Consider the following 14758-nt stretch of genomic DNA (forward strand, 5'->3'; position numbering starts at 1 on the left):
CGTCATGTGCCCTGTCGCCCAGGCTTCTCCGTGTGGCCTGGGAGCCACCTTCTTCAGAGTCATTAAGGACATGATTTCTGGAGCCCAGACAAACTGAATTTAAATGTAGCTCCTCAGCCCCAGACCACAGCTGCTGGTGGGTCCTGAGAATCTGCATTTGGACAGTTATACCGATTCTCCTGAAGACTGCAGTGTCTGTTTGTTCAAACAAGATCACAGCTTTCCTGACTCATGAGCAGCCACACCCCAGTGGACTGCCTTCCTTGGGCCTTTTCTTCATTCTTCTGAGGACACGACCTACCAGACGTTATTTTCACCCATGACGTGATTCCTGAGAACCATTTATTTCAGATTCTTTGTTGTTATCTTTTTTAAAGCAGGGTCCAGGTGTAGCTCGCTGCATACCCCGCTGTGGCCTCGCCCTCTCACTAATCCTCCTGCTTTAGCTGCTTCATGTTGAGATTGATGTGGAGCTGCCATACCCGGGTCACTTCAGAATTCTCCACCTTCTAACTGTAATGATGTGATTACCACCTCAGTCAGGCATGCCTTGGACCTTGTCATGATGCTGTAGCTCAGAAATGCCAGCCTACTGGTTTCTGGCCAGAACTTCCTGCCATTAGCTTGCTTACTTCCCCAATACCCAGGCCGCCCTGTTCCTGGCATGCCTGTCTGCATCTCTTTTTGACAATGAATGGCCGGAGTTCCAGTGGCGCAGTGGGTTATGTGCGGTACTTCTACGAAAACGAATGGCTTTGGGCTTGGAGATAGATGGCTCAGTTGGTAAGGTGCTTGCACCTGATCTGAGTTCAATCCCCAGAACCTGCTTAAAAATTTGGGTCATGATGGTGTGCCCTTGTAGACCCAGCATGGAAGAGGCAGAGATGGGAAGATCTCGGGGGCTTTTCAGTCTAACTGATGAGCGCCTGAAAGGACAAGCAGATGCCATAACAGGCTGTCAGTCTTTTCTCAGTGATCAGGCCTCAATTTCAGTTTCCTGAGACTTAAGCAAGCAGTTTCTGGGAGGGCTATGACATAGTCCTTGCAGTAGCTCCCTTTCTGCACGTACTCTGGCTGCTCAAGGTTCAGCCAGTTGTTTACTGTCTGGGACCCCTCACCAACTTAGAGTTATGTGCATGGGTCAATGTGAATGTGTGAGGCCAGTCAGCCTCCATGGCAGCTCAAGGACAGAGCCTGGGACTTGTCCAGGCCTGCCCCAAAATGATAACTGTAACCCCTAACCAGTAAATTCAAAGGTCACACACCCTCACCCAATCATAGGACACAAAGGCTTGTACCACCCTGCTTGCGGTTTTTCCTTTAAAAATCCCTCACTCTGAGAGCTCAGGGCCGTCCTCCTTCACCTGCTGTGTTGGATGTTGGACTCGGACCAAGCCCGAGCTTGCTTGTTATCAATAAACCCCTGTGTGTTTTGCATCGGATATCGGCTCTGTGGTGGTCTTGCTCAGAGGTCTCACGATGTGACCACAGCACTCCAAGCCAAGGAAGACTCTGTCTCAAAGGAGGCAGATGGCATTCCTGTGGGTGACACCTGAGGTTGCCTTCCAGCATGCACATGTATGTGCATATACATGTGCATGCACCTTCATACAGAAACATGCATACACATGCATGCATACTTTTTCCTTTCTTCTTCCATGTCTTCCTTCTATCTGAACACATATGCTCACTTGGGTACCTTGGTCCTTTGCACCACCATCACTGTGGTCCTCTGCACCACCATCACTGTGGTCCTCTGCATCACCACCATCACTGTGGTCCTCTGCACCACCATCACTGTCTCCCTCTCTTACCTTCTGTCTTCTATCCTCATCACTGTGGTCTTCTGCACCATCTCCTGTCTCCTTCTCCTTCTCCTTCTCCTTCTCTCTTCTCCTTCTCCTTCTCCTTCTCCTTCTCCTTCTCCTTCTCCTTCTCCTTCTCCTTCTTCTTCTCCTTCTCCTTCTTCTTCTTCTCTTTTTTTTTTCCTTTTGGTTTTTCGAGACAGGGTTTCTCTGTGTAGCTTTGGTTCCTGTCCTGGAGCTCACTTGGTAGCCCAGGCTGGCCTCGAACTCACAGAGATCCACCTGGCTCTGCCTCCCCAGTGCTGGGATTAAAGGCGTGTGCCACCACCGCCTGGCTCTCCCTTTCTTCTTCCTGGCCTTTTCCTGACTGTCCATAAACACAATCAAGGTTCTCTCATCCCGACAAGGTATCTTCTGCAGCCGTAAGCCAATCTTGGAGGCTCCTCTCACAGCATAGTTTATCAGAACAGACAGCTCTGTTTGCTCCTGACTCGTCTCGACCCTATCCTTTTCCCACCAGTTCAGCGAGGCCTCAGGCAGTTTAGAGCTGCTGACGTGGGTGCTTGGATCCGAACTCACATCCTCTGGAAGAGCAGCAGATTTTCTTGATGCTGAGCCATTTCTCTGACACTTAAATTACATTTTAAATTGAGTTACTAGATATTACGTTTCCATCTGACTTTTTTCATACTTCTTTCAGTTGGGTTAAGCTCTAACCCCCTCCTTGCTTAAGCCTTCTCACTCTCTCTTACTGTCCTCCTTCTTTTAACCCATCCTTCCTCTCCAAGCCTTTCTGCTTTTCTGGCTTCTGTAGGTATGAAACACACACAACTAGAAATTCGAAGCTAGGATCTACATATGAGGGAGCACATGTGGCATTTGTCTTTCTGGGCTTGGGTTACCTCAGTTGGTATAAAATTTTCCAATTTCATCCATTTACCTAAAAATCCCATGTGTATACGTTTTCATTATCTGTTCATCAGTTTATGGACGTCGGGACTGATTCCATTCTAGCTATTGAGAATAGAGCAGCAGTGAACACGGATGAGCAGGTGTCTCTGTGGTAGGATACGGAGTCCTTTGGGTATTGGCCATGAGCAGTCACACTGTTCCTCAGCTTGTGGTCTGGCTGGAAGGAAGCTACTGTCTCTCCTGTGGTGTTATCAGGGATGCTTCTTGATTCGGAGGGATTGCTTGGTAGAGATGCATTCCTTCCTGCTCTTCAGTCACAGCCTTCTCTTTACACACACACACACACACACACACACACACACACACACACACACACACTACTGCTCTAGAGAGCAGCAGACCCGATCTTGGGATTCAGGTTTTCCTTCAGTATCTTCTTTAAACTGGGCAGCGCTGACTCAGACCAGGCAGGTGTGACTCTGGCCGGACAGGGCATCTGTGGAATGCCACAGAAAGAAAAGCATCCCTAGGGCTGTTTGGGTAGAAGGTCCCATTGCCTGACCCAGAGGGCTTAAGGGAAATGGGTCTTCTTTAATGTTTGTTGTTTTGTTTTGAGACAGGGTCTCACATAGCCCACACTGGCCTCAGTCTCACTATATAACTGAAGCTGGTCTTGAGTTCCTGATCCTCCTGATGCTACCTCCCAAGTGCTAGGATTATAGTCACATGTTACCATGCCCAGCCCAGGAAGTGGGCCTTTTGATAGTAGAGGTTGACAGCCTTGCTGAAGTACCATCTGGTGGTAGAACTGTTGAACTCTGATGCCACAGGGAAGTCCTCAGAAGAGTGAAGTCATCTCAAGAGGGCTGGCAGGAAGAGAAGGGGAAGAGGAAGTATAGAACTTAGAGGAGTCTTTACTATAACATGCAGCTTCATCCAGAAGCCATTGCTGCTTGTTCTGCATTGGGAACAGGAATGAACACAAGAGAAAGAGAACACTCCTTTCTCCCTTGTACACAAGTTCTCGGGCCACCCTGTCTCGAGCCTTCCAATCTCACTTGAGTCAGTCACCTTGGCCAGGACCTTCAGTTCCCAGAGGAGCAGGACTTTTTCCACTGAGAGGTCTGTGAAAGAGACAGTCCCTCACCCCTGAAACTGTAGGACTTGTCCACAAGGACCAGGAGAGCTTTGGATTGCACTAGACAGCTATCTTCTTCAGAAGTTACACTTCCCCATCTTCAAGAGAGACCTCCGAGGGTGCCAGGGTAGAAAGAAAAGTCTCCCGGGGAGATTGCGTCCTTCACCTCCGAGGGTGATGGTGAGCACCCACTAAAACAGAGACTTTCTGGCCACGCTGCAGAGTGACCCTGGCCACCAACCTTCAGCCATCTCTGTGCCTGTACAACTCACCAAAGGTCTTGAGACTGAAAAAAAAAGGAAGTGAAGAGTTGCTGGTCCCTAGGCCCTGTACAGAACACCAGAAGATGGGAAGGAGCCAACAGGTAGAGAAAGAATTCATCAGCCAGGACACAGTAGAGAAGTTGACTTGGTGCAAACAAGAGTGCAGCAGGCAAGGGCAGAGACGGAAGAGAAACCTGCGTTAGTCGGCTCTTTATGGTGGGGTTTACTGTGTGCTTGAATGCATGTGTCTCTATCTGTCTGTCTGTCTCTGTCTCTCTTTGTTTCTGTCTCTTTCTGTGTGTGTGTGTGTGTGTGTGTGTGTGTGTGTGTGTGTGTGTGTGATGAGGGATTGAACCTAGAACCTGAGGCATATTAGGGAAGCATTCTACCGCTGAACTACATACCCTCTCTATCGCAGCCTTTACTCTGGTGAATTTTCAACAGTTTCTCAAGTGAACAGAGTTGTGTAGTGAGGCTCCCACCAGTGCCTGAGGCATAGCCACCAGTTTCGTTAGAATGAACACTAAGCGAACTTCTGGCCCAGTGTGCTTGCTCCCCGGTTTGGGTCATGCCACACACTTTGTGCCAAAAGAAATTGTCTTACCAGGTTACTTTCACCTTGTTCATGCGTGTCTTTATGTAACACAGAAAATATTCTTTCCCAACAGAAGTGCATGCCTGTTACCTTAGCACTCCAGAGGTGGAGGCAGGAGGATCAATAGTTTAAGGTCATTCTTAGTTATATTTCAAGGTTGAAGTCAGCCTATGCTATATGAAATTGTGCCTCAAAACAAAACAAAAACAAACCTACCAAACCAAAAAACCCCCACAAAAACAACCAAAAACCTACCATAAAAAAACAAAACTTCCTTCCAAAATACTAATGTGTAAGGTATGTAGTTGGTTTGGTGATGGAGTATGATTGTTCTTAGCATGTGCAGGGCCTAAGGTTCCATTCTCCACCACACAAACATCAGAGAGCCTCACTGACACAGTTCAAAGACTAGTTTGCTTGAGTGAGGCCCGAGCATAGGTGTGTCTTAAAAGCTACCCAGGGGATTCCAGTGCTCAGTCAGAACTCAAAACCACTGATCTAAGGTTTCTTCCTGATCTGAGACAGGAGAAATTCTAGCTGCCAGGATTCCCAGGAGGTTGGGGAAGTGGAATGTCTCCAGACAGTCTGGTATCACCTGCTGTTGGCTCAGCTGGAAGCATTGCTGATCAGGCTCACTGAGCTGGAGTTCCAAGAGGATGTGTGAATGTTTAAATCTAGCAGCTGACTTCAACAAGGAGAGACCTGGGGAACCCTGTCTCTGGGGAAGAGAAAAACCTGTCCCCTCCCTCCTCTGCTGTTCTGAGCTTTGAGTCCAGATGTCCTGGAGTTCCAGTCAGGTCGAAGGAAAGGGTCTGTAAAGCAAGCAAGCAAACAAACAGAAAAAGGGCCAGTGAGGGCAACTGAGTCAGGGCACTTGCTGCCAGGTCAGTTAGTCTGATTCCTGGGACCCACCTGGTGGAAGAAAGAAAGAACTGACTCCTGAAAGTTGATTCCGCCTGTATGCACACCATGGCACACCCTCTCCAGATAGATAGATAGATAGATAGATATGATTAGATAGATAATTAGATGGATTGATATAATTAGATAGACAGGTAGATAGATAGGTAGATAGGCAGACAGACAGACATAATGAGAAGAAAACAAATACATGAATAGAATTAAGTCTCTAAATTGTTAAGAATCTTACCAGAAATTAGAGTGTGACAGCAGCAGGATCAGTAGGCATGTAAGCATAGGGAATAGCTTAGCAACCCAGGACTCCCTTGGTTGAGCTGTGCGTACACTCCAACAATGGCCATTCAAAAAAAAAAAAAAAAAAAGGGATGATTTCTCTCTCAAACTATGGGAGTGAAGGGGCTGATCTGGCCTAGACTGGTTTCGCTGCATGCTCAGTAAAGCAAACCTTCCTCTGAATGACCCTTTAGTTATGACCTCTATTTACCATCTTACACCTGTGCATAATTGGATGGACATATTAATAAGATCAGATGCATCTTGGGAAGGAATCTGTAGCCCAGGCCTGTCAATCAGAACAGAGACCCACTCTGATTATCCTCCTTAGCAACAAACCCCTTTTCCCTTAAACCCCGTAAAAGGAAGACCCCAAACAATTACTAGAGCCCTTAAGCACTATTTTTCTAAGATTTTAATTAATTACTATTGTTATTGAGTGTGTTGTGATAGGTATGGGCTGGAATGCATGGAGTAGAGGTCGGACAACTTTGACGTGTCAAACAGGTCAGCTTGAGTCAGTTCTCTCCTTTGCCCTTTCTGTGGGTTCAAACTCATGCAGCAGGATCTACTTACAAGCAACTGTATCTCTGAGTCATCTCAGTGGCCCAGCCTGAGCTTTTATTCACACCATCACTCTTGACAGCGTGACTGATCTGTGTTACTGCTCTGCATTTCAATGACGTTTCCTTGCCACTTTGCAACAATGTGGATCTTTATTTGAATTTCTTGACTATGATACCAAGAGCCTGGACACCTCCAGGCTGGACACTGACCGCCAGTAATAGACTCAAAATTCTGCACAGCAGGTTGCTGACAATCACTCTTGGACTTGGAGTCAAGGTTCTAAAATGGATCTATCATCTTTTGTAGAGCAGTGGTTCTCACCCTTCCTGATGCTGCGACCCTTTAACACAGTTCCTCATGCTATGGTGACCCCAACCATAAAGTTATTTTGGGTTGCTACTTCACAACTGTAATTTTGCTACTGTTATGAATCTTAATGTAAATATTTTTGGAGATAGAGGTTTGCCGAAGGGGTCGCAGCCCACAGGTTGAGAAGCACTGCTATAGGAAAAATTAAAATGCCTTTCAGTCTCATGGGGTCACAACTGTAGCACGAATCTTAAAAGGTCTTTTTAATAAAACAAACCTGGTGCCAGGTATTGGGGTGAACGCTGGAAGATCAGAGAAGCAGAACAAGCCACAGCTTCCTCACCTCACCAGTTCCTCAACTGACCCTGTTTCCTCAGACTGGAAGCCTCTGAGTCCTCATCCAAATGGATTTCAGCTAAACTGCTGCTAAAAGCCTAAAAGCTTAACCAGGCTCTAGTTCCTGGTCCTCATGCCTTATATACCTTTCTGCTTCCCACCATCGCTTCCTGGGATTAAAGGCGTGGGTCACCATGCCTGGCCTTTCCAGTGTGGCTTTGAACTCACAGGATGGATCTCTGCCTCCAGAATGCTAGGATTAAAGGTGTGTGTGCCACCATTTTCTGGCCTCTGTGTCTATCTAACGGCTGTTCTGTTCTCTGACCCCAGATGAGTTTATTAAGGTGCACAATATATTGGGGAATACAATATCACCACATTCCACCTCTGAATAATATATCTCTCACTCTCTGGGAGGCAGATCTCTGTGAGTTTGAGGCCATCGTAGTCTACAGAGAGAGCTTCAGGCCAGCCAAGACTACATAGTAAGATCCTGTCTTAAAAACTAACAAACATGGGACTGGAGAGATGGCTCAGCGGTTAAGAGCACTGGCTGTTCTTCCAGAGGTCCTGAGTTCAATCCCAGCAACCACATGGTGGCTCACAACCATCTGTAATGAGACCTGGTACCCTCTTCTGGCCTGCAGGTATATATGCAGACAGAATGCTGTATACATAATAAATAAATAAATCTCTAAAAAATATCAATTTTTTTTAAAAAAAACAAAACAAACAAAAAAAAAACAAACTAACAAACACAAACAACAAAATTCTGTATAAATGTTTCTGGCCCAAATGTGGCAGGGTCCTGTGCTGCTGTTCCCTTGCGGGGAGGGGGTCAAGTAGGTGCAGAGTCAACAATACACACTCTTGAGAGAATGTTGAAACAAGAAGCTCAGTTTATTCAGGAAGAGATAAGCCTTATATACCCTCTGCCCCACCCTGGGGGGAGGTCTGATGAATATGCATCTGCTGGCATGACATGGCTGCCTCTTGTTGGTCCAGGTCATCTCCAGCTCATGTCTCAGTTGCTGTTGCTAAGGCCCTTAGGCAGACCTAGGTTGGCTCTCAGAAAGTATCTTTTTACTGGTTTAGTCTGGCTGGCTCTCAAGCCTGTTAGGGATGAGTCATCCCACAGCCCAAGAAATCCCATGTCAATTAACCACTCATCACTTTGGAGTGTCAGAAATAACCTCGGGGTAGTGGGAGCCACAGCAGTGACAGTAGGTTTAACCGCGAAAGAACAGGGTGCTGAGAATTGGGCTTTGCTATCCCCAGGTTCATGTAGGAAGAAAGGAGCTGTTGTTGATGATGATTGTCTAGAGCTGTGTGAGATCTGAGTTCAGTCTCCACTCATTACCACCACTCAGACACACAAATAAATAAAAACAAATCACCAGGCACAGTGATGTGCACCTGCAGGCCCAGCTACTTGGGAGGCTGAGACGATTGGAGTCCAAGAGTTCAAGATTAGCTTAAGCAACATAACAAAGACTTATCTCAAACAAACATAATTTGTTTTTATTTGTTATTTCCATTTTAATGATGAAAACACCAAGACATGAGAACATTAAAAAAACTTGCCCAAGGTCAAAGCCAGTTAGCCACAGAGCAAGGAATTGAAGCCAAGAGGGGTTAGCTTTGGAATCCATGCTCTTAATCCCCATATCAGTATGCCTGGTTAAAAAGCAACTTGGGCCTGCTGGCCTGTAATGATCTATTTTTATCCTTTGATACCGCAGACAGAAAGTGCCCGTGGAACACTTCTGAGCAAGCTGCCTGGCCCTGCTGAGCTGCTGTCCGTGATCCGCTAGCGAGGTGTTTCCACAACGCTCCCGGGAAGTCAGAGCAGATAGACATCCCTTTGGCAGAGTCATAAAAACCAACAGCAGCAAAGACAATCAACTTTGTATAAGGTTAATAGGTCCTTAGAATGTGGAACCTGGGAAGTTATAGTTTGGGCTAGTAGTTTCCAAAAAAAATTTTTTTTATTACAGTAGACATTTATTTAGGGTAAGACAGCTGCAGAGCAAATCATTCTTAAATTGTGATTCAGGTTGAAGCAACTTTATAAACACAAGACCAGGCACATCCACAGATCTCAGCTACAGGATCACTTCTGTATCCATTGGTCTCTCACTTTTCTTTCCTGAACAACATCTTCAGATATGGTTCATAGGGTTTATTTCCTCATATCTCACCTACTGTTCCTTAGGCAAGAGCTGATGCCTTGTGGTCAGGTCCAGGGTCTCTTAATGTGAACTATTCTGTCATTATAAAGGTTCTCAGGAAACCTTCTTATGGCTTCTTTCACATCTTCAGTCTCGTATGTCATGTGACCTCACATTAACTCCAGGTTGTTGATTTCTGCAGCATTATAACAGACTTTCTAATACCATCCATCCACTGGCTTGACCTGAGCAAAAAACATTTTTTAAGATTTATTTTTATTTTTATTTGAATGTATGTCTCTGTGTGTGCATGCCACATGTGCACAGGTGTGCAGAGGCCAGAAGAGGACGTCAGATCCCCTGATGCTGGAGTTAATGCAGTTATAGGCCATCGGACTTGGGTGCTGGGAACCAAACTTGCATCTTCTACAAGAGCAGCAAACATTCTTCATTGCTGAGCTCTCCCTCTAGCTCCAGCAAAAGACAAAATTGAAAACAACCAAGCTTTCTTTTTTCAAACACAGCCTCAAGTGTAGTTAATTATATACATATATGTATATATATACACATGTAACATGTATGTGCACATATGTACACACAGATTAGCTCAGTCAGTTTCATCTGCTGCCTACTTCTCCTTGGCCAGGCTTTTGTTTCTTGACATTAGATCTCAGTATTCAGGCTGGCCTCAAACTCTCGATCTTCATGCATTCCCCCTCCCCTGAGTGCTGGAATTACAGGTCTGCACTGCCATGCCCATGCCCCTCCTCCCTGTGACTGTGACACAGTCCCAAGTCCTAGGAATTGACTTATTTCACTTCCCATATCTGTTAAAACAGCACTTAACCTGTCCTCTTAACATAAATTCCCTTTAGCTGGCTAATATCTGAACTAAAGAATTAATTGGAAAGAATTATTTTGGGCTCAGTGAAGTAAAAGTAATAAACTCACTTATTAGACCTGGAGAGGTGGCTCAGCTGTTAAGAGCACATACTGCTTTTACAGAGGATCTGGGTTTGGTTCCCAGCACCCATATCAAGTGACTAACAATGGCTTGTAACTTTAGCTCTTGGGGAACCAATACCTGTGGCCTCTGTGGATACCTGCATATACTCCACTCAGATATATACACATATACACATAATTAAAAATAAAGTAAGTCTTAAAAAAACCCTCAACTACTGGCCATTAATTTGAAACCATATTTACTTTCTGAAAATTTTTATTTGATATGTATGTGTGTGTGCCTGAGTGTATGTGTGTGCACCATGTATGTGCAGGAGGCTGTGAGGGTCAGAAGAGGGCATTGGATCCCCTGGAAGTGAAGTTACAGGCAGCTGTAAGTCACCATGAAGGTGCTGGGAACTGAACCTAGGGCATGAGCAGTAAGCACTCTTAACCTCTGAGCTGCCAATCCAGCATAAAGATTGATTTACCGTAGGCCTGGGAGTCAAGCAAGACATCTAGTTAGGAAACAGAAGGCACATGAGGAGGAAAGTCCTTCTCCCTCCTGGTTCTGATTCCCATCTCACTGGCTGACATCCAGGAGCTTCACACAGAGGTGAGCAGACCACTTCCATTTGGGAAACACCACCATTGAGGTGATTAAAAATGACTGACAACATGGAGGGCAGAGGGGCTCATGAGCCCCCACCCTAGGTGAGGAGCGACTGAGAGTTGATGGCCGCAGGGAGGAGAGAGAGCTAGGAGTGTGGCCCCCACTCATGAGTGTCTAGGCAGCACAAGTCGGGCTCAGTGGTTATCTGAAAAAGCAGGAGATGAAGACGGGGGTTGGGAGGCTGGGTAGTCGATCTGGGACGGGTGGGGAGAGAAGATGGTCAAAATACGTAGATTACATGTGTGAAGTTCTCCAAGAATAATAAAAATGTCCTGTTTTAAAAATGACAGGACTACAGCTCAGTCTTGCTGTGCAAGCATGAAGACTCAAGTTCAACCCCAGCGTCCACATAAAAGTCAGGGGTGATGGCGTGTGCCTGTCACACACCCCGGGCTGGGGGGTAGGCAGGAGCATCTCTGTAGTGTGCTGGCCAGTTAGTCAAGCCAACTGATGAGCTCCAGGCTCAATGAATCTGTTTCAACAAGTAAAGTGGACAGTGACTGAGGAAGACACTAGACATTGATCTCTGGTCTCCATGCATGAGCACACATGTGCACATGCATGTACACACACACACACACACACACACACACACACACACACACACACACTGGCTAATGATTAGGCCTTAAGCACAGCCTCCTGTGGCCTATGTATGTCACAAAGAGCCATGTGATCAGTGTTTTCTCGGCCAGCACACCCTTCCCCAGCTTCAGGCCTGCACAGTGTATCTAACAAAAGTCCCCTCTTCAAGGACGGCATCCTGGAGATAAGAAAAAGCACACATTTCGCCAACTATCTAAACTCAGTTGCTGACTAAGTAGCTTCAACCCCCATCACACACTCAATAGCTACTGCTGTGCACTTCAGGAGCTATTAACTTCTCCTCACGCCTCCACTTCACTCTCAGGGTGTCTTGTCTTCCTGTGTAATGACTTCCCCAACCTTGGTCCACTTTGACTCACTCTGGATTTCTTTTTTTTGTGGCAATATGTCAAGAACTGAGCTGTACCTTTATAGAGGCCTGGGGTCTCCGAGGGTGGCCCCTCAAGCTGCCCAGAGGCATCAGCAAATTCTAGTCCTTGCCTGCTGATGATGATAGAGGTGGCTTTTGGCGTGCGTGCGTGCGTGCGTGCGTGTGTTTTGTTTGTTTCTTGAAACAGGGTGTCAATGTACAGAACAGACTGGCTTTGAGCTTACTGTGTAGCTCAGGTTAGCCTCGAACATGAAGTGATCCCTCTGCCTCAGTACCCACCCATCCTCTTGAGTGCAGGGTTACGGGAGTGCACTCCTTGACCACATAGGAATCTTGTTACAGCAGGAGAGCTGTGGGTGTGCACTGGAGACTGCATCCTGTTCATGCTAAGTGCTGGGGACTGGCATCTGCCACGTGTAAAAAGAAAAGTGAGGGAGCTGGTTAAGAGACAGGTGCCCTGAAGGTGGTAACAGGGATTTATGACCCCTGGTCCCGCAGCCATTGTTGGTTGCTTTGGATCCGTTCTGTACTTTTTGCAATAAATATTCAGGAGATTGTTGTTCAAAATGTCCCCTTGAGCTATCAAACAAAGAAGCCCACAGAGTCAGCTGTTGCCTGGGCAGCAGCAGGCAGCCTAGAATAGTGCAGATTGGCTGCTGCCATGGCAACATTGATTTCAGTCACAAGCAGCCATTAGGTGTATAGTTAATGTCAGAGAACACATGGATAGACCACCTGGGAATTTGTTTAAATCTTCTGGGATTTTTTTTTTAAACATAGAGTCTCATCTAGCCCGGGCTATCCTTGAGCTCCAGATTTACTCCAGGCTGGCCTTGAACTCCTGATCGCCACTGTGATTTAAACTTTGAATTCCTAGGACTCAGGCCAGAGATTTTTTAACTGGCAGAACTGGCACAGAGCCTAGAGTCTACCTTTGAGAAAACTTCTGGGGCCTGAGGCTGTGGCTCAGTCAGTAAGGTGCTTGCTGTGTCTCCAGCGCTCATGTCAAAAGCCTGGCACAGTGGTTTCCTCTTGTACCCCTGGTGCTGGAGTAGTGAAGACGGGTGGACCTGGGCTCACTGGCCATTCAGTCTAGCTGAATCAGGGAGCTCCAGGTCCCGGTGAAGGACCTCAGATGTTAATTGCTGGTCTCCACATGGCCCGTCTGTTACACACACACACACACACACATACGCACGCACGCACGCACGCACTCACGCACGCACGCACGCACGCACGCACGTACGTGCACACACACGCCCACACAGACATGCACACAAACTCGCTAGGTCCCAGGTGTGGTGGCCCATGCCTATAATTCTAGAAGTCAGAAAAACTTCAGCTAACTATAGTTTGTTTGAGAGCACCAGGACACATGAGACCCTGATGCAAACTAGGAAAACAGTGTTACTCAGGTAAGCATATGAGAGTGAGACCTACTAAAGGAGGTGGAGTGTCTTTGTCACAGATCCGTGTCTCACTGATTTGAACTAGAGCCACCTTCCTTCTTACAAAGGCCTGGTATTTGTTATTTGTTTGTTTTGGGATGGGGTGCCACATACCCATCAGTCTTAGGAGAGGTGAAACTTGGGCCTTACCGGCAATCTTGATGACTTCTCATCCACCCCAGTGGCTGCCATTCCTCAGTGTGTGGTGTAAGCCTTTTTTAACCGGGTTTCCTGTTATGTATGGTAAAATTTCCTAACATCTGTGGTCACGAGTTTGCCTTGTACTCTCTGGTTTATATGTAAAAATGTAAAACAGAGATACCCCCACAATAGACTACTAGCAATGGTCGAGAGACAGCCTGAACTGACCTACTCTGGTGTTAGAATGGCCAAACACCCTAATTGTCATGCTAGAAACCCCATCCAATGACTGAGTGAACCAGATGCAGAGATCCACGGCCAGGCCCCAGGTGGAGCTCCAGGAGTCCAATTAGCGAGAAAGAAGAGGGTTTATATGAGCGAGAATTGTTGAGGCCAAGGTTGGAAAAAGCACAGGGACAAATAGCCAAACGAATGGAAACACATGAACTATGAACCAATAGCTGAGGAGCCCCCAACTGGATCAGGCCCTCCGATAAATAAGACAGTTGATTAGCTTGATCTGCTTGGGAGGCATCCAGGCAGTGGGACCGGGTCCTGTCCTCAGTGCATGAGCTGGCTGTTTGGAACCTGGGACTTATACAGGGACACTTGGCTCAGCCAGGGAGGAGGGGACTGAACCTGCCTGGACTGAATCTACCAGGTTGAACTCAATCCTCAGGGGAGTTCAACCCTGGAGGAGATGGGAATGGGGGGGTGGACTGGGGGAAGGCGAGGGGGGTGGGTGGGAGGGGGGAGAGCAAGGGAATCCATGGCTGATATGTAAAATTAAATTATAAAATAATTTTTAAAAAGATAAAAAAATGTAAAATAGTTAAAAGCAAAGAGAAGGCTTGTGGGCTGAGAGACTGGATGGTGGGTGGGATAAAGCCTGTTTACAGGAGAGCTGTGATGAGCGAGCTCCCCCCACCCCATATTGTCACACCTTTCACTTTCCACAAATGTCTGTGTCCAGAAAACAAATTCATTAAATCTTTTATTTGCATTTCTTGTCTCCAAAATAATTATGTTTGTATAGCTTCCTGGTAGCCAGCCAGAAACTTGTTTACTGTTGTTGAAGTGAAATGGCTTGTTGGGAAATGAAATCATTGAGGAAATGCTTTCACTGACTAATAATAGAAAGCCTAAAATTACCCGTATTTGTCATCAAATTGGCTCCCAAATACATGGGTACATGCTCTCTACTTCTAGCATGTCTCAGACTTTTGTTCCAATATGGGTGCCAAACAAACGATCAAGCACCGAGCCTGTGCAGGCGGAAGTCTTT

At 46.5% G+C, this 14758-nt stretch overlaps 1 protein-coding gene and 1 pseudogene across 4 annotated transcripts in view; one reads left to right on the plus strand and one right to left on the minus strand.

Annotated features, from left to right (window-relative positions):
• Positions 1 to 14758, plus strand: part of Nt5c2 (5'-nucleotidase, cytosolic II) — a 132774-nt gene that overhangs the window by 31205 nt on the left and 86811 nt on the right. The gene's annotated exons all lie outside the window — the stretch shown is intronic.
• Positions 8634 to 9594, minus strand: LOC114696742 (annotated as a pseudogene).

The sequence above is a fragment of the Peromyscus leucopus genome, chromosome 1 (assembly GCF_004664715.2).
Source record: "Peromyscus leucopus breed LL Stock chromosome 1, UCI_PerLeu_2.1, whole genome shotgun sequence".
Lineage (NCBI taxonomy): Eukaryota > Metazoa > Chordata > Mammalia > Rodentia > Cricetidae > Peromyscus > Peromyscus leucopus.